Source organism: Cherax quadricarinatus, chromosome 9, assembly GCF_038502225.1.
Source record: "Cherax quadricarinatus isolate ZL_2023a chromosome 9, ASM3850222v1, whole genome shotgun sequence".
Taxonomy (NCBI): Eukaryota; Metazoa; Arthropoda; class Malacostraca; order Decapoda; family Parastacidae; genus Cherax; species Cherax quadricarinatus.
This window is the reverse complement of record NC_091300.1, coordinates 42695532-42716011: the sequence shown is the minus strand read 5'-3', so window position 1 is coordinate 42716011 and position 20480 is coordinate 42695532. Positions and strand designations below refer to the sequence as shown.

Here is a 20480-nt window from a genome sequence, read left to right as displayed (position 1 = left end):
GAAACATCGTCATAAGGTCTTCACCTAAGTTCGAGTTATTTGTGAATTGTTCCAGTCAAGGTATTATGTCTTATTCCTTAACATAGTTAATCTATATGGCTCATTTCCATTTTTTTAGGTTTTTCCCAGGATGCGACCTACAGCAGTTTATTATCTCTCAGGTATCTTATTTACTGTAAAGTAGTAAAGACAATAGGTATTTGAAGACTTGACCCTATGTCTCTTTGTGGTGGGGTTCGACTCTGAGTCCTCCAGGGTATGAGCAGAGCTCGACCCTGCGTCCTCCAGGGTGTGAGCAGAGCTCGACCCTGCGTCCTCCAGGGTGTGAGCAGAGTTTCATGCATCTACCGAAGGTTGTGTGTGAGGCTGAAATATATACATTCTTTTATACTTTTATTTATTTTCAGGCGGAATTTACCCATTACTGATCAGTGTTAATGACACTTATATAAACACACATATATATTATTGTACCCACGGAACAAGTGGTATTGATCAATAAACAACACTGCACTAGGCAAGGAGTCGAACCCATGATGTTTTGGCCCTGCTCATGGTGAGAGAAAACGCATGACGCTTTAGACCACTAGACCACACAATCCTTAACAATTGTGCATCCAGCCAAGCTAGATGTTGTACCCACCATCGAAGAGCATACGGTGGTGTATACGCCTCTGAGCGTCATGCGTTTTCTCTCACCATGAGGCGAGCCAAAACAGCATGGGTTCGACTCCTTGGCTAGTGCAGTGTTGTTATTGATATATATATATATATATATATATATATATATATATATATATATATATATATATATATATATATATATATATATATATGTCGTGCCGATTAGGCAAAACTTGCGATCTTGGATTAAATAACAACGTTCATCTTGTCATATAAGACAAGTGAAAATTTGTGTATGCAATAATTTCGCCAAAATCATTCTGAGCCTAACGAAAAAAAAATATATTTCACTGTGTTTGTTTAGTATTAAATTATTGTAAACAATTGTAAAATATATTTAGTTGGGTTAGGCTAAAATAAATTGTTCTTGTTATAATAAGGTTAGGTAAGTTTTCTAAGGTTCTTTTGGTGCAAAATTAAATTTTTTTACAATAACATTAATGAAAAAAATATATCTTTAAACGTATAAGAGAAAATTTTAGAAAGGACTTAATTTTAAATGAGTTCTTGCTAACTGACCAGTTTTACATATTCGGTACGACACACACACATATTATATATATATATATATATATATATATATATATATATATATATATATATATATATATATATATATATATATATATATATATATATATGCAATAAGATCACAGTAAACAGGTGATTTCAAAATATGCAAAACAACCACTCTGAAAGAATAGAGAAATTCCAAGCGCTTTCGTGACTACTCACATTATCAAGGAACTATATCATAGTTCCTTGATAATGTGAGAAGTCACGAAAGCGCTTGGAATTTCTCTATTCTTTCAGAGTGGTTGTTTTGATATATATATATATATATATATATATATATATATATATATATATATATATATATATATATATATATATATATATATATATATATATATATATATATATATATATATATATATATATATATATATATATATATATATATATATATATATATATATATATATATATAATATATATATATATATATATATATATATATATATATATATATATATATATATATATAATATATATATATATATATATATATATATATATAATATATATATATATATATATAATATATATATATATATATATATATATATATATATATATATATATATATATATATATATATATATATATATATATATATATATATATATATATATATATATATATATATATATATATATATATATATATATATATATATATATATATATATATATATATATATATATAATATATATATATATATAATATATATATATATATATATATATATATATATATATATATATATATATATATATATGTGTGTGTGTGTGTGTGTGTTCGAGTGTGTGTACTCACCTATGTGTGTTTGCAGGGGTCGATTCACAGCTTTGTGCGTTTACTTACTCTCCTATAAATGCATTAAATGTTTTTCCTGCGCACTATTAAGAAATGGAAGATAAAAACATTAAAAGACGAGCCATTAAGGCTGGTAAGTAAGGTCATTGACAGATGTAGCCCTCTCCTGACCTCCACTCCCCAGCCCCTTTCCTCCCAAGCCCCACTCTTCCCCAGCCCCTCCTCCACAGCCCACTTCTCCACAGTAAAGCGGGCCGCGAGCGTATGCTCATTTGTATGATAATGGCGGCCACAGCTGGTCAGTGGGGCCGCCGCGCCTCCAGCGGCACACACGGAAAACACACCCACAAAATTATGAGGAAATTCCTTTTCCCTCCGTGTTTGGGCTGGCCGCATGGGAAACTACCAGGGGGATTTTTTCCTCCTCTTGGGACATTTGTCTACCAGTTTGTTTCATTCCAGATTATTGTGCAGATTTTTTTTTTTTTTGCTTACAAGAAAATTTATTTATAGACAACAGCAAATTACATTTGTCCGTCCATTATTGTGCCTCAGTTCTGTGTCCCCTTCATTGCAACTGCAAAAGAAAAAAAAATGCGACGAACGTAGAGGTCAAACGGACAAATTTGTTTGTACTCTCTCATAACTGTTAATTAAATGACGGATGGTAATTTGATGACGCTTCATAAAAGCGTTCACGAACGCCAGTCACAGCTATATGGACGCAATTTTATATTTAAACTTGTATTTGCCTAGCTGATGTTTGTGAGTGTCGAGTCCTGGCTCTTTAGCCCACCTCCAGATAAATTTTTCCTTGGCTGAGGTTATATACCCCTGTCGTGTTCTCAGTTCACCGTACTGTGTTCTCTGTTCACCGTACTGTTCTCTGTTCACCGTACTGCGTTCTCTGTTCACCGTACTATGTTCTATGTTCACCGTACTGTGTTCTCTGTTCACCGTACTGTGTTCTCACTTCACCGTACTGTGTTCTCTGTTCACCGTACTGTGTTCTCAGTTCACCGTACTGTGTTCTCTGTTCACCGTACTGTGTTCTCAGTTCACCGTACTGTGTTCTCTGTTCACCGTACTGTTCTCTGTTCACCGTACTGTGTTCTGTTCACCGTACTGTGTTCTGTTCACCGTACTGTGTTCTCTGTTCACCGTACTGTGTTCTGTTCACCGTACTGTTTTCTCTGTTCACCGTACTGTGTTCTGTTCACCGTACTGTGTTCTCTGTTCACCGTACTGTGTTCTGTTCACCGTACTGTGTTCTCTGTTCACCGTACTGTGTTCTGTTCACCGTACTGTGTTCTCTGTTCACCGTACTGTGTTCTGTTCACCGTACTGTGTTCTTTTTCTAGCTTATTCTACTTTTGTAAACCTGTGGGAATGCTTCGTAGTTTCTCTGGTTTGTTTGAGTTCTCGTGTTCCATCTATGTGCCCTTAACCTGATCCTTCTGATAATGTATAATTACAGTGCTGTGTACGTCTTGCAACTTCTCTCCTTGTCGTACGTTCTACCATATAAACAAGAGACCGTCTCTCCTTGTACATTCTTCCAGACACTTGAATCATCTTTTCTCCTTGTTTATTCTTCCACATACACAAAAACACTCGGTCCCTCTTGGTCGTACATTTTAAAAGACACAAGAAAGACTTCTTGTCCTTGATGCATTCTTTCTGACACACGAAGGAGAATAATGTTTTAAAGTGAGCGTAGAAAATGTACAGCACATTGACGAAACTTAATGGTGTCACCAGGAGACTCGTACACAGTTGAGGGTTCCTGTCTCTAGCCACCCTCAAGTACCCCGTCATTTTTACTCTTAAGGACTTTAGTTATTAACACATGTGACATGTGGTTACGTCACTGATAATTTCAGAATTAGAAATGATTACATTTATTACCTGGACTATAGCTTAACAAGCAATAATTACCTAACAATATTATCAGTCAAAAGAACAGTAGAACAGTGGGCATGTGTTATGTAAAGTTGAACATGGTTTCACATACCATGTGGTGGCCATGTTATGTGGTGGCCATGTTATGTGGTGGCTATGTTATGTGGTGGCCATGTTATCATGTGGTGGCCATGTTATCATGTGGTGGCCATGTTATCATGTGGTGGCCATGTTTACCACCATACAACGCCATGCCCACAACTAATGAACTATAGTACGAAAAATAGAAAAAATGTCTAATACTTATGTTCTTATGCGTATAAATGTTAGGAGGAGCAGGGGATCTGGGTTCTCTCACAGCGGGACACACGCGAATCCAGGTCGCCAGTCCTGTTGCATTTCCCACCGAGATGTTGCCTTCAGATGTGCCTAGTTTCACTGTCGTAATGCTCTCTTGGAGTTTCATCGTGCAACTGGTATCCTTCCAGGAATGGTGGCTAATAATAATCGTGTATTATCCCGTGAAATCATCCGCGTATGATGGGTGATACCAACAACCCGCTGTCAGTAATGTATATACGAAGACTAAGTAACACCTTGGGCTCGGGGGTGTCTGACTCCCTGGCTAGCATGCTGAGATGTCTATTCACAAATTTATTGTTATTTTTTTCCTAAGTGGATGTTGAATATCTAACATCGTTAGATATTCATCATCCAAAGATATCCAACATATCCAACATCCAACTGTGGAATTAAGACACATGTGCAACATCTGGGTATCTTTATTGTAGACGTTTCGCCATCCAGTGGCTTTATCAATACAAATTCCAGGACATGACTTGAAGACAGTAGGACTATATATACAGAAGATGAGGTATTCAGTCCCTCAACCTTGGAGTAGGTGCGAAGAGCACCGTAGTCGTGGAGATTCTGAAACAGAAGTAAGGAGCCTGGCGCTTATATACTAACGTCAGGTGTAGCAGACGAGGGCATAGTCACTGGTAGGCGGGATTCCCCAGTGGAAGTAGGTCCTTCCCAAAGAGATGGGTTAGTTGTAGTAGTAGTTGTCGTAGTCGTGAAGGTTATGTACATGTCCTTAGAATCAAGATTCCGTGATGTTGCAGTGTCTGACAAGTTGTGCAAGAATGGTATATAATACCATGTGTCTTAATTTCATCTTGTCGGTATTATATATCATTCTTGCACAACATCCAATTGTGTTGTAGAGGTCTGAGCTTTGCTCAGACCTCTACAACACAATTAACTGTCCTCAAAGATTTGTTAAGTTATACCATGAATTAAGGAAAGATCCTAGACGTCACCTTACGAAACAGACAAAGCAAATGCCATAGTAATTATGGACAAGGTAGATTATATTGGAAAAATGAACATGTTATTAGAAAACGGAGGAACTTACGTGCCTCTTAAGAAGTTGGCCAGTCTTTAGTATACTCCAAACCACAGCGTCTTTCATGGCTGATCAGAGCGCAGCTAGAGCTGACATAGAAGAAATACAGAAGGTTGCCAGATGGTCAAGCAAAGCTTATGAAAATCAGTGAAAGGGAAACAAAAAAAGAAGAGGAACTCATTTTTATGTTAATACAGAATCTTTACCGTTAACCATATCTAAGAATCAAATAGAACAAGAGTAGTCAGCACAAGAATTCCACCAGTGCAGAAACATTCGTGGTTAGATTACCCTACCTTGTCTAGCAGGAGGAGAGTGAAGTGTCATCCCTCAGTCAAACCGAACATCAGTTAAAGGTAAACCTGATAAATTAGACGCATGTGTAACACTTGGGTATTATCATCGTGAAAACGTTTTGCCACACAGTAGAGAAAGATGCCAGAGTGTTGCACATGTGTCAGATTTATCAACGTGTCGGTTTTTTGAACTATTTATCTACAAATGTCAACTTACCATGAAGCGACACCTAAACCCTTACCCGAAAATCTAGGAGACACCTGCAACTCTAAATTTGTCCCACAGATGGCGCTATGCACGATCCCAAGATGCCTGCAAATTGGGGTAAAAGTTGCTGAGAAACTCCTGAATAATGAAAAATCGTAAGGAAGAAAAAAGAGAATTACCCACTTGTCATCCACATTCTAAAACAGGGGTCCCCAACCTGCGGCCCGAGAGCCGCATGTGGCCCGAGGGCCGCATGTGGCCCTTCTAGGAAATGGATGCGGCCCTCACATGAAATTATGAATTCATTTTTATGTAGGTTCAACACCGCATAATGTCAACAATTACAAAATTTTTAAAGCCACTTTACACCAAAACCTTATCACCACCTCTAACAACCACCATTCACTGCTGGATATTATCGGTTTATCCTAGTAGCACGTGTAGCACCTGCTAGTAGCACATGTAGCACCTGCTAGTAGGACATGTAGCACCTGCTAGTAGCGCATGTAGCACCTGCTAGTAGCACGTGTAGCACCTGCTAGTAGCACATATAGCACCTGCTAGTAGCACATGTAGCACCTGCTAGTAGGACATGTAGCACCTGCTAGTAGGACATGTAGCACCTGCTAGTAGCGCATGTAGCACCTGCTAGTAGCGCATGTAGCACCTGCTAGTAGCACGTGTAGCACCTGCTAGTAGCACATATAGCACCTGCTAGTAGCACATGTAGCACCTGCTAGTTGGACATGTAGCACCTGCTAGTAGCGCATGTAGCACCTGCTAGTAGCACGTGTAGCACCTGCTAGTAGCACATATAGCACCTGCTAGTAGGACATGTAGCACCTGCTAGTAGCGCATGTAGCACCTGCTAGTAGCACATGTAGCACCTGCTAGTAGGACATGTAGCACCTGCTAGTAGCGCATGTAGCACCTGCTAGTAGCGCATGTAGCACCTGCTAGTAGGACATGTAGCACCTGCTAGTAGGACATGTAGCACCTGCTAGCACATGTAGCACCTGCTAGTAGCGCATGTAGCACCTGCTAGTAGCACGTGTAGCACCTGCTAGTAGCACATGTAGCACCTGCTAGTAGCACATGTAGCACCTGCTAGTAGCGCATGTAGCATCTGCTAGTAGGACATGTAGCACCTGCTAGTAGCACATGTAGCACCTAATAGTACATGTTGCACTTGCTAGTAGCACATGTAGCATCTGCTAGTAGCACATGTAGCACCTGCTAATAGCACATGTAGCACCTGCTAGTAGCACATGTAGCACCTGCTAGTAGCACATGTAGCACCTGCTAGTAGCACATGTAGCACCTGCCAGTAGCACATGTAGCACCTGCTAGTAGCACATGTAGCACCTAGTAGCACATGTAGCACCTAGTAGCACATGTAGCACCTAGTAGCACATGTAGCACCTGCTAGTAGCACATGTAGCACCTGCTAGTAGCACATGTAGCACCTAGTAGCACATGTAGCACCTGCTAGTAGCGCATGTAGCACCTAGTAGCACATGTAGCACCTAGTAGCATATGTAGCACCTGCTAGTAGCACATGTAGCACCTGCTAGTAGCACATGTAGCACCTGCTAGTAGCGCATATAGCACCTGCTAGTAGCGCATGTAGCACCTGCTAGTAGCGCATGTAGCACCTGCTAGTAGCGCATGTAGCACCTGCTAGTAGGACATGTAGCACCTGCTAGTAGGACATGTAGCACCTGCTAGTAGCGCATGTAGCACCTGCTAGTAGCACATGTAGCACCTGCTAGTAGCACATGTAGCACCTGCTAGTAGCACATGTAGCACCTAGTAGCACATGTAGCACCTAGTAGCACATGTGGCACCTGCTAGTAGCACATGTAGCACCTGCTAGTAGCACATGTAGCACCTAGTAGCACATGTAGCACCTGCTGGTAGCACATGTAGCACCTAGTAGCACATGTAGCACCTGCTAGTAGCACATGTAGCACCTGCTAGTAGCAAATGTAGCACCTAGTAGCACATGTAGCACCTGCTAGTAGCACATGTAGCACCTAGTAGGACATGTAGCACCTGCTAGTAGCACATGTAGCACCTAGTAGCACATGTAGCACCTGCTGGTAGCACATGTAGCACCTAGTAGCACATGTAGCACCTGCTAGTAGCACATGTAGCACCTAGTAGCACATGTAGCACCTAGTAGCACATGTAGCACCTGCTGGTAGCACATGTAGCACCTGCTAGTAGCACACGTAGCACCTGCTAGTAACACATGTAGCACCTGCTAGTAGCACATGTAGCACCTGCTAGTAGCACATGTAGCACCTGCTAGTAGCACATGTAGCACCTGCTAGTAGCGCATGTAGCACCTGCTAGTAGCACATGTAGCACCTAATAGTAGCACATGTAGCACCTAATAGTACATGTTGCACTTGCTAGTAGCACATGTAGCATCTGCTAGTAGCACATGTAGCACCTGCTAATAGCACATGTAGCACTGGCTAGTAGCACATGTACCTGCTAGTAGCACATGTAGCACCTGCTAGTAGCACATGTAGCACCTGCTAATAGTACATGTTGCACTTGCTAGTAGCACATGAAGCACCTGCTAGTAGCACATGTAGCACCTGTTAGCACATGTAACACTTGCTAGTAGCACATGTAGCACCTGCTAATAGCACATGTAGCACCTGCTAGTAGCACATGTAGCACCTAGTAGCACATGTAGCACCTGCTAATAGCGCATGTAGCACCTGCTAGTAGCACATGTAGCACCTTAGCACCTGCTAGTAGCACATGTAGCAACTGCTGGGTCGCGGTGATGTTTACATCACCTCCTAGGTGTTAAGAGCGAAATGAACACTGTGGGTACTCACTCATAAGCTTAACCCTTTGAGATTTTGTGGTTACTGACCATAAACATATATTCAGGACTGAATTACGGCTAATTAAAAGTATAATGTTAATATCGATCATTATAAAATACGGCCCTCCTTTAAATGTGGCTTTTCAAATTGGAACTTTCATACTAAAAGGTTTGGGACTACTGTTCTAGAGACTTTGAATTTGGTCTGGATCCAGGACATTGACTGATCCAGGACGTTGACTGATCCAGGACGTTGACTGATCCAGGACATTGACTGATCCAGGACATTGACTGATCCAGGACATTGACTGATCCAGGACGTTGACTGATCCAGGACATTGACTGATCCAGGACATTGACTGATCCAGGACGTTGACTGATCCAGGACGTTGACTGATCCAGGACATTGACTGATCCAGGACATTGACTGATCCAGGACATTGACTGATCCAGGACATTGACTGATCCAGGACGTTGACTGATCCAGGACGTTGACTGATCCAGGACATTGACTGATCCAGGACATTGACTGATCCAGGACATTGACTGATCCAGGACATTGACTGATCCAGGACGTTGACTGATCCAGGACGTTGACTGATCCAGGACGTTGACTGATCCAGGACATTGACTGATCCAGGACATTGACTGATCCAGGACGTTGACTGATCCAGGACGTTGACTGATCCAGGACGTTGACTGATCCAGGACGTTGACTGATCCAGGACGTTGACTGATCCAGGACATTGACTGATCCAGGACATTGACTGATCCAGGACGTTGACTGATCCAGGACGTTGACTGATCCAGGACGTTGACTGATCCAGGACATTGACTGATCCAGGACATTGACTGATCCAGGACGTTGACTGATCCAGGACGTTGACTGATCCAGGACGTTGACTGATCCAGGACATTGACTGATCCAGGACGTTGACTGATCCAGGACGTTGACTGATCCAGGACGTTGACTGATCCAGGACGTTGACTGATCCAGGACATTGACTGATCCAGGACATTGACTGATCCAGGACGTTGACTGATCCAGGACGTTGACTGATCCAGGACATTGACTGATCCAGGACATTGACTGATCCAGGACGTTGACTGATCCAGGACATTGACTGATCCAGGACGTTGACTGATCCAGGACGTTGACTGATCCAGGACGTTGACTGATCCAGGACGTTGACTGATCCAGGACATTGACTGATCCAGGACATTGACTGATCCAGGACGTTGACTGATCCAGGACGTTGACTGATCCAGGACGTTGACTGATCCAGGACGTTGACTGATCCAGGACATTGACTGATCCAGGACATTGACTGATCCAGGACATTGACTGATCCAGGACGTTGACTGATCCAGGACGTTGACTGATCCAGGACGTTGACTGATCCAGGACATTGACTGATCCAGGACGTTGACTGATCCAGGACGTTGACTGATCCAGGACATTGACTGATCCAGGACGTTGACTGATCCAGGACGTTGACTGATCCAGGACGTTGACTGATCCAGGACATTGACTGATCCAGGACGTTGACTGATCCAGGACATTGACTGATCCAGGACATTGACTGATCCAGGACATTGACTGATCCAGGACATTGACTGATCCAGGACGTTGACTGATCCAGGACGTTGACTGATCCAGGACATTGACTGATCCAGGACGTTGACTGATCCAGGACATTGACTGATCCAGGACATTGACTGATCCAGGACATTGACTGATCCAGGACATTGACTGATCCAGGACGTTGACTGATCCAGGACGTTGACTGATCCAGGACGTTGACTGATCCAGGACGTTGACTGATCCAGGACGTTGACTGATCCAGGACGTTGACTGATCCAGGACGTTGACTGATCCAGGACGTTGACTGATCCTGGACTACCATCGCCACGACGACACATTTCCATAACTACTAACTATGCACTACATTGCATTCTTATTAATTAATTTGTAATGAGTTCCAAACATGAAAATTGACTATTTTTCACAGCATATTTTATGAGTACGACACTATACAACACTGTGTCACACTGTGACACCATACAACACTAACATACTGTGACACTATACAACACTGTGTCACACTGTGACACCATACAACACTAACATACTGTGACACTATACAACACTGTGTCACACTGTGACACCATACAACACTAACATACTGTGACACTATACAACACTGTGTCACACTGTGACACTATACAATGTATCACACTGTGACACCATACAACACTAACATACTGTGACACTATACAACACTGTGTCACACTGTGACACTATACAATGTATCACACTGTGACACCATACAACACTAACATACTGTGACACTATACAATGTATCAAACTGTAACACTATACAATGTATCACACTGTAACACTATACAACACTGTATCACACTGTCAAGATACAAACATATTTATCACATAACACATAATAACACGAAAAATGTTACACCTCGTACTACAAAAATTATATTATTCATAATGTTTTGTGGATACGTTAATTTTTCGACGCACGTGTTTGTCTTATGATACAGTATATTAGTGTTGCTGTGTGTGTGTGTGTGTGTGTGTATGTACTCACCTAGTTGTACTCACCTAGTTGAGGTTGCGGGGGTCGAGTCCGAGCTCCTGGCCCCGCCTCTTCACTGATCGCTACTAGGTAAACAACTTGGCAGTGGTGGGATTCGAACCCACGCCTCCTGAGAGACTGGAGCCTAAATCCAGCGCCTTAGACCACTCGGCCACACTACCTGCTGTGTGTGTGTGTGTATGTGTGTGTGTGTGTGTGTGTACTCACCTAGTTGTGGTTGCGGGGGTCGAGTCCAAGCTCCTGGCCCCGCCTCTTCACTGATCGCTACTAGGTCACTCTCCCTGAACCGCAAGCTTCATCATACCTCTGCTTAAAGCTATGTATGGATCCTGCCTCCACTACATCGCTTCACAAACTGTTCCACTTCCTGACTACTCTGTGGCTGAAGAAATACTTCCTAACATCTCTGTGATTCATCTGTGTCTTCAACTTCCAGCAGTGTCCCCTTGTTGCTGTGTCCCATCTCTGGAACATCCTGTCTTTGTTCAACTTGTCAATTCCTCTCAGTATTTTGTATGTCGTTATCATGTCCCCCCTATCTCTCCAATCTTCCAGTGTCGCCAGGTTGAATTCCCTTAACCTCTCCTCGTAAGACATACCTCTTAGCTCTGGGACTAGTCTTGTTGCAAACTTTTGCACTTTCTCTAGTTTCTTTACGTGCTTGGCTAGGTGTGTATGTGTACTCACCTAGTTGTACTCACCTAGTTGAGGTTGCGGGGGTCGAGTCCGAGCTCCTGGCCCCGCCTCTTCACTGATCGCTACTAGGTCACTCTCCCTGAGCCGTGAGCTTTATCATACCTCTGCTTAAAGCTATGTATGGATCCTGCCTCCACTACATCGCTTCCCAAACTATTCCACTTACTGACTACTCTTTGGCTGAAGAAATACTTCCTAACATCCCTGTGATTCATCTGTGTCTTCAACTTCCAACTGTGTCCCCTTGTTATTGTGTCCAATCTCTGGAACATCCTGTCTTTGTCCACCTTGTCAATTCCTCTCAGTATTTTGTATGTCGTTATCATGTCCCCCCTATCTCTCCTGTCCTCCAGTGTCGTCAGGTTGATTTCCCTTAACCTCTCCTCGTAGGACATACCTCTTAGCTCTGGGACTAGTCTTGTTGCAAACCTTTGCACTTTCTCTAGTTTCTTTACGTGCTTGGCTAGGTGTGGGTTCCAAACTGGTGCCGCATACTCCAATATGGGCCTAACGTACACGGTATACAGGGTCCTGAATGATTCCTTATTAAGATGTCGGAATGCTGTTCTGAGGTTTGCTAGGCGATCATATGCTGCAGCAGTTATTTGGTTGATGTGCGCTTCAGGAGATGTGCCTGGTGTTATACTCACCCCAAGATCTTTTTCCTTGAGTGAGGTTTGTAGTCTCTGGCCCCCTAGACTGTACTCCGTCTGCGGTCTTCTTTGCCCTTCCCCAATCTTCATGACTTTGCACTTGGTGGGATTGAACTCCAGGAGCCAATTGCTGGACCAGGTCTGCAGCCTGTCCAGATCCCTTTGTAGTTCTGCCTGGTCTTCGATCGAGTGAATTCTTCTCATCAACTTCACTTCATCTGAAAACAGGGACACCTCAGAGTCTATTCCTTCCGTCATGTCGTTCACAAATACCAGAAACAGCACTGGTCCTAGGACTGACCCCTGTGGGACCCCGCTGGTCACAGGCGCCCACTCTGACACCTCGCCACGTACCATGACTCGCTGCTGTCTTCCTGACAAGTATTCCCTGATCCATTGTAGTGCCTTCCCTGTTATCCCTGCTTGGTCCTCCAGTTTTTGCACCAATCTCTTGTGTGGAACTGTGTCAAACGCCTTCTTGCAGTCCAAGAAAATGCAATCCACCCACCCCTCTCTCTCTTGTCTTACTGCTGTCACCATGTCATAGAACTCCAGTAGGTTTGTGACACAGGATTTCCCGTCCCTGAAACCATGTTGGCTGCTGTTGATGAGATCGTTCCTTTCTAGGTGTTCCACCACTCTTCTCCTGATAATCTCCATGATTTTGCATACTATACATGTCAGTGACACTGGTCTGTAGTTTAATGCTTCATGTCTGTCTCCTTTTTTAAAGATTGGGACTACATTTGCTGTCTTCCATGCCTCGGGCAATCTCCCTGTTTCGATAGATGTATTGAATATTGTTGTTAGGGGTACACATAGCGCCTCTGCTCCCTCTCTCAATACCCATGGGGAGATGTTATCTGGCCCCATTGCCTTTGAGGTATCTAGCTCACTCAGAAGCCTCTTCACTTCTTCCTCGGTTGTGTGCACTGTGTCCAGCACATGGTGGTGTGCCCCACCTCTCCGTCTTTCTGGAGCCCCTTCTGTCTCCTCTGTGAACACTTCTTTGAATCTCTTGTTGAGTTCCTCACATACTTCACGGTCATTTCTTGTTGTCTCTCCTCCTTCCTTCCTTAGCCTGATTACCTGGTCCTTGACTGTTGTTTTCCTCCTGATGTGGCTGTATAACAGTTTCGGGTCAGATTTGGCTTTTGCTGCTATGTCCTTTTCATATTGTCTTTGGGCCTCCCTTCTTATCTGTGCATATTCGTTTCTGGCTCTACGACTGCTCTCCTTATTCTCCTGGGTCCTTTGCCTTCTATATTTCTTCCATTCCCTAGCACACTTGGTTTTTGCCTCCCTGCACCTTTGGGTAAACCATGGGCTCATCCTGGCTTTTTCATTATTCCTGTTACCCTTGGGTACAAACCTCTCCTCAGCCTCCTTGCATTTTGTTGCTACATATTCCATCATCTCATTAACTGGCTTCCCTGCCAGTTCTGTGTGTGTGTGTGTGTGTGTGTACTCACCTAATTGTACTCATCTAACTGTAGTTGCAGGGGTCGAGACTCAGCTCCTGGCCCCGCCTCTTCACTGAACTCTACTAGATCCTCTCTCTCCCTGCTCTATGAGCTTTATCATACCTCGTCTTAAAGCTATGTGTGGTTCCTGCCTCCACTACTTCGCTCGCCAGATTGTTCCACTTCCTGACCACTCTATGACTGAAGAAATGCTTCCTAACATCCCTGTGGCTCATCTGAGTCTTCAACTTCCAAGAGTGACCCCTTGTTTCTGTGTCCCCTCTCTGGAACATCTTGTCTGTGTGTGCGTTGCTGTGTATGTGTGTTGCTGTGTGTGTTGCTCTGTGTGTTGATGTGTGTGTGTGTGTGTGTGTGTGTGTTGCTCTGTGTGTTGCTCTGCGTGTTGTTCTATGTTGCTCTGTGTGTGTATGTGTGCACGCTTATATTTTTCAACAGTCGCCAAATTAACTTTGGGTGTTGCAAATTTACTCAATAAAAACAAAATATTTTTACCCCTGTCCTTATTTATTTAAGTACTTTGGACCCTTGCCTCTTAATATTTTTAAATATTCTTTGACCTTTGATGTCTATTTAAACTAGTTTAACCCCTCACCTTTATTTGTGAACTTCTCCCGGAGCACGACCCAGGTTTTTGTTGTGACCAGAGCAGGAGCACGACCCAGGTTTTTGTTGTGACCAGAGCAGGAGCACGACCCAGGTTTTTGTTGTGACCAGAGCAGGAGCACGACCCAGGTTTTTGTTGTGACCAGAGCAGGAGCACGACCCAGGTTTTTGTTGTGACCAGAGCAGGAGCACGACCCAGGTTTTTGTTGTGACCAGAGCAGGAGCACGACCCAGGTTTTTGATGTGACCAGAGCAGGAGCACGACCCAGGTTTTTGTTGTGACCAGAGCAGGAGCACGACCCAGGTTTTTGTTGTGACCAGAGCAGGAGCACGACCCAGGTTTTTGTTGTGACCAGAGCAGGAGCACGACCCAGGTTTTTGTTGTGACCAGAGCAGGAGCACGACCCAGGTTTTTGTTGTGACCAGAGCAGGAGCACGACCCAGGTTTTTGTTGTGACCAGAGCAGGAGCACGACCCAGGTTTTTGTTGTGACCAGAGCAGGAGCACGACCCAGGTTTTTGTTGTGACCAGAGCAGGAGCACGACCCAGGTTTTTGTTGTGACCAGAGCAGGAGCACGACCCAGGTTTTTGATGTGACCAGAGCAGGAGCACGACCCAGGTTTTTGTTGTGACCAGAGCAGGAGCACGACCCAGGTTTTTGTTGTGACCAGAGCAGGAGCACGACCCAGGTTTTTGTTGTGACCAGAGCAGGAGCACGACCCAGGTTTTTGTTGTGACCAGAGCAGGAGCACGACTCAGGTTTTTGTTGTGACCAGAGCAGGAGCACGACCCAGGTTTTTGTTGTGACAAGAGCAGGAGCACGACCCAGGTTTTTGTTGTGACCAGAGCAGGAGCACGACCCAGGTTTTTGTTGTGACCAGAGCAGGAGCACGACCCAGGTTTTTGTTGTGACCAGAGCAGGAGCACGACCCAGGTTTTTGTTGGTGACCAGAGAAGGAGCACGACCCAGGTTTTTGTTGTGACAAGAGCAGGAGCACGACCCAGGTTTTTGTTGTGACCAGAGCAGGAGCACGACCCAGGTTTTTGTTGTGACAAGAGCAGGAGCACGACCCAGGTTTTTGTTGTGACCAGAGCAGGAGCACGACCCAAGTTTTTGTTGGTGACCAGAGCAGGAGCACGACCCAGGTTTTTGTTGTGACAAGAGCAGGAGCACGACCCAGGTTTTTGTTGTGACCAGAGCAGGAGCACGACCCAGGTGTTTGTTGTGACCAGAGCAGGAGCACGACCCAGGTGTTTGTTGTGACCAGAGCAGGAGCACGACCCAGGTGTTGTGACCAGAGCAGAAGCACGACCCAGGTGTTTGTTGTGACCAGAGCAGGAGCACGACCCAGGTGTTTGTTGTGACCAGAGCAGGAGCACGACCCAGGTGTTTGTTGTGACCAGAGCAGGAGCACGACCCAGGCTTTTGTTGTGACAAGAGCAGGAGCACGACCCAGGTTTTTCTTGTGACCAGAGCAGGAGCACGACCCAGGTTTTTGTTGTGACCAGAGCAGGAGCACGACCCAGGTGTTATGACCAGAGCAGGAGCACGACCCAGGTGTTTGTTGTGACCAGAGCAGGAGCACGACCCAGGCTTTTGTTGTGACAAGAGCAGGAGCACGACCCAGGTATTTCTTGTGACCAGAGCAGGAGCACGACCCAGGTTTTTGTTGTGACCAGAGCAGGAGCACGACCCAGGCTTTTGTGACAAGAGCAGGAGCACGACCCAGGTTTTTTTTGTGACCAGAGCAGGAGCACGACCCAGGTGTTTGTTGTGACCAGAGCAGCAGCACGACCCAGGTTTTTCTTGTGACCAGAGAAGGAGCACGACCCAGGTTTTTGTTGTGACCAGAGAAGGAGCACGACCCAGGTTTTTGTTGTGACCAGACCAGGAGCACGACCCAGGTGTTTGTTGTGACCAGAGCAGGAGCACGACCCAGGTTTTTGTTGTGACCAGAGCAGGAGCACGACCCAGGTTTCTGTTGTGACCAGAGCAGGAGCTCGACCCAGGTTTTTGTTGTGACCAGAGCAGGAGCACGACCCAGGTGTTTGTTGTGACCAGAGCAGGAGCACGACCCAGGTTTTTCTTGTGACCAGAGCAGGAGCACGACCCAGGTTTTTGTTGTGACCAGAGCAGGAGCACGACCCAGGTGTTTGTTGTGACCAGAGCAGGAGCACGACCCAGGTTTTTCTTGTGACCAGAGCAGGAGCACGACCCAGGTTTTTGTTGGTGACCGGAGCAGGAGCACGACCCAGGTTTTTGTTGTGACAAGAGCAGGAGCACGACCCAGGTTTTTGTTGTGACCAGAACAGGAGCACGACCCAGGTTTTTGTTGTGACCAGAGCAGGAGCACGACCCAGGTGTTGTGACCAGAGCAGGAGCACGACCCAGGTGTTTGTTGTGACAAGAGCAGGAGCACGATCCAGATTTTTGTTGTGACAAGAGCAGGAGCACGACCCAGGTTTTTGTTCTGACTAGAACAGGAGCACGACCCAGGCTTTTGTTGTGACAAGAGCAGGAGCACGACCCAGGTTTTTATGACCAGAACAGGAGCACGACCCAGGTTTTTGTTGTGACCAGAGCAGGAGCACGACCCAGGTGTTGTGACCAGAGCAGGAGCACGACCCAGGTTTTTGTTGGTGACCAGAGCAGGAGCACGACCCAGGTTTTTGTTGTGACCAGAGCAGGAGCACGACCCAGGTTTTTGTTGTGACAAGAGCAGGAGCACGACCCAGGTTTTTGTTGTGACCAGAACAGGAGCACGACCCAGGTTTTTGTTGTGACCAGAGCAGGAGCACGACCCAGGTGTTGTGACCAGAGCAGGAGCACGAACCAGGTGTTTGTTGTGACCAGAGCAGGAGCACGACCCAGATTTTTGTTGTGACAAGAGCAGGAGCACGACCCAGGTTCTTGTTGTGACTAGAACAGGAGCACGACCCAGGCTTTTGTTGTGACGAGAGCAGGAGCACGACCCAGGTTTTTATGACCAGAACAGGAGCACGACCCAGGTTTTTGTTGTGACCAGAGCAGGAGCACGACCCAGGTGTTGTGACCAGAGCAGGAGCACGACATAGGTGTTTGTTGTGACCAGAGCAGGAGCACGACCCAGGTTTTTCTTGTGACCAGAGCAGGAGCACGACCCAGGTTTTTGTTGGTGACCAGAGCAGGAGCACGACCCAGGTTTTTGTTGTGACCAGAGCAGGAGCACGACCCAAGTTTTTGTTGTGACAAGAGCAGGAGCACGACCCAGGTTTTTGTTGTGACAAGAGCAGGAGCACGACCCACGTTTTTGTTGTGACCAGAGCAGGAGCACGACCCAGGTTTTTGTTGTGACAAGAGCAGGAGCACGACCCAGGTTTTTGTTGTGACCAGAGCAGGAGCACGACCCAGGTTTTTGTTGGTGACCAGAGCAGGAGCACGACCCAGGTTTTTGTTGTGACCAGAGCAGGAGCACGACCCAGGTTTTTGTTGTGACAAGAGCAGGAGCACGACCCAGGTTTTTGTTGTGACAAGAGCAGGAGCACGACCCAGGTTTTTGTTGTGACCAGAGCAGGAGCACGACCCAGGTTTTTGTTGTGACAAGAGCAGGAGCACGACCCAGGTTTTTGTTGTGACCAGAGCAGGAGCACGACCCAGGTTTTTGTTGGTGACCAGAGCAGGAGCACGACCCAGGTTTTTGTTGTGACCAGAGCAGGAGCACGACCCAGGTTTTTGTTGGTGACAAGAGCAGGAGCACGACCCAGGTTTTTGTTGTGACAAGAGCAGGAGCACGACCCAGGTTTTTGTTGTGACCAGAGCAGGAGCACGACCCAGGTGTTTGCTGTGACCAGAGCAGGAGCACGACCCAGGTGTTTGTTGTGACCAGAGCAGGAGCACGACCCAGGTGTTTGTTGTGACCAGAGCAGGAGCACGACCCAGGTGTTTGTTGTGACCAGAGCAGGAGCACGACCCAAGTGTTTGTTGTGACCAGAGCAGGAGCACGACCCAGGTGTTTGTTGTGACCAGAGCAGGAGCACGACCCAGGTGTTTGTTGTGACCAGAGCAGGAGCACGACCCAGGCTTTTGTTGTGACAAGAGCAGGAGCACGACCCAGGTTTTTCTTGTGACCAGAGCAGGAGCACGACCCAGGTTTTTGTTGTGACCAGAGCAGGAGCACGACCCAGGTGTTTGTTGTGACCAGAGCAGGAGCACGACCCAGGTGTTTGTTGTGACCAGAGCAGGGGCACGACCCAGGCTTTTGTTGTGACAAGAGCAGGAGCACGACCCAGGTATTTCTTGTGACAAGAGCAGGAGCACGACCCAGGTTTTTGTTGTGACCAGAGCAGGAGCACGACCCAGGCTTTTGTGACAAGAGCAGGAGCACGACCCAGGTTTTTGTTGTGACCAGAGCAGGAGCACGACCCAGGTTTTTGTTGTGACCAGAGCAGGAGCACGACCCAGGTTTTTGTTGTGACCAGAGCAGGAGCACGACCCAGGTGTTTGTTGTGACCAGAGCAGGAGCACGACCCAGGTGTGTATTGTGACCAGAGCAGGAGCACGACCCAGGTTTTTGTTGTGACCAGAGCAGGAGCACGACCCAGGTTTTTGTTGTGACCAGAGCAGGAGCACGACCCAGGTTTTTGTTGTGACCAGAGCAGGAGCACGACCCAGGTGTTTGTTGTGACCAGAGCAGGAGCACGACCCAGGTTTTTCTTGTGACCAGAGCAGGAGCACGACCCAGGTTTTTGTTGTGACAAGAGCAGGAGCACGACCCAGGTGTTTGTTGTGACCAGAGCAGGAGCACGACCCAGGTTTTTCTTGTGACCAGAGCAGGAGCACGACCCAGGTTTTTGTTGGTGACCAGAGCAGGAGCACGACCCAGGTTTTTGTTGTGACAAGAGCAGGAGCACGTCCCAGGTTTTTGTTGTGACCAGAACAGGAGCACGACCCAGGTTTTTCTTGTGACCAGAGCAGGAGCACGACCCAGGTGTTGTGACCAGAGCAGGAGCCCGACCCAGGTGTTTGTTGTGACAAGAGCAGGAGCACGACCCAGATTTTTGTTGTGACAAGAGCAGGAGCACGACCCAGGTTTTTGTTGTGACTAGAACAGGAGCACGACCCAGGCTTTTGTTGTGACAAGAGCAGGAGCACGACCCAGGTGTTTGTTGTCACCAGAGCAGGAGCACGACCCAGGTTTTTCTTGTGACCAGAGCAGGAGCACGACCCAGGTTTTTGTTGGTGACCAGAGCAGGAGCACGACCCAGGTTTTTGTTGTGACCAGAGCAGGAGCACGACCCAGGTTTTTGTTGTGACAAGAGCAGGAGCACGACCCAGGTGTTTGTTGTGACCAGAACAGGAGCACGACCCAGGTTTTTGTTGTGACCAGAGCAGGAGCACGACCCAGGTGTTGTGACCAGAGCAGGAGCACGAACCAGGTGTTTGTTGTGACCAGAGCAGGAGCACGACCCAGATTTTTGTTGTGACAAGAGCAGGAGCACGACCCAGGTTTTTGTTGTGATTAGAACAGGAGCACGACCCAGGCTTTTGTTGTGACAAGAGCAGGAGCACGACCCAGGTTTTTATGACCAGAACAGGAGCACGACCCAGGTTTTTGTTGTGACCAGAGCAGGAGCACGACCCAGGTGTTGTGACCAGAGCAGGAGCACGACCCAGGTGTTTGTTGTGACCAGAGCAGGAGCACGACCCAAATTTTTGTTGTG

The 20480-nt window shown here is 46.0% G+C and overlaps 1 protein-coding gene and 1 non-coding gene across 6 annotated transcripts in view; one reads left to right on the top strand and one right to left on the bottom strand.

The window, feature by feature from the left end:
- The window catches only part of LOC128686065 (protein rolling stone), a 483046-nt gene that overhangs the window by 363340 nt on the left and 99226 nt on the right, over positions 1–20480 (top strand). The window lies entirely within an intron of this gene.
- On the bottom strand, positions 11424–11505 carry TRNAL-UAG (transfer RNA leucine (anticodon UAG)). The gene has a single exon. It is a non-coding gene; the product is annotated as a tRNA-Leu (tRNA).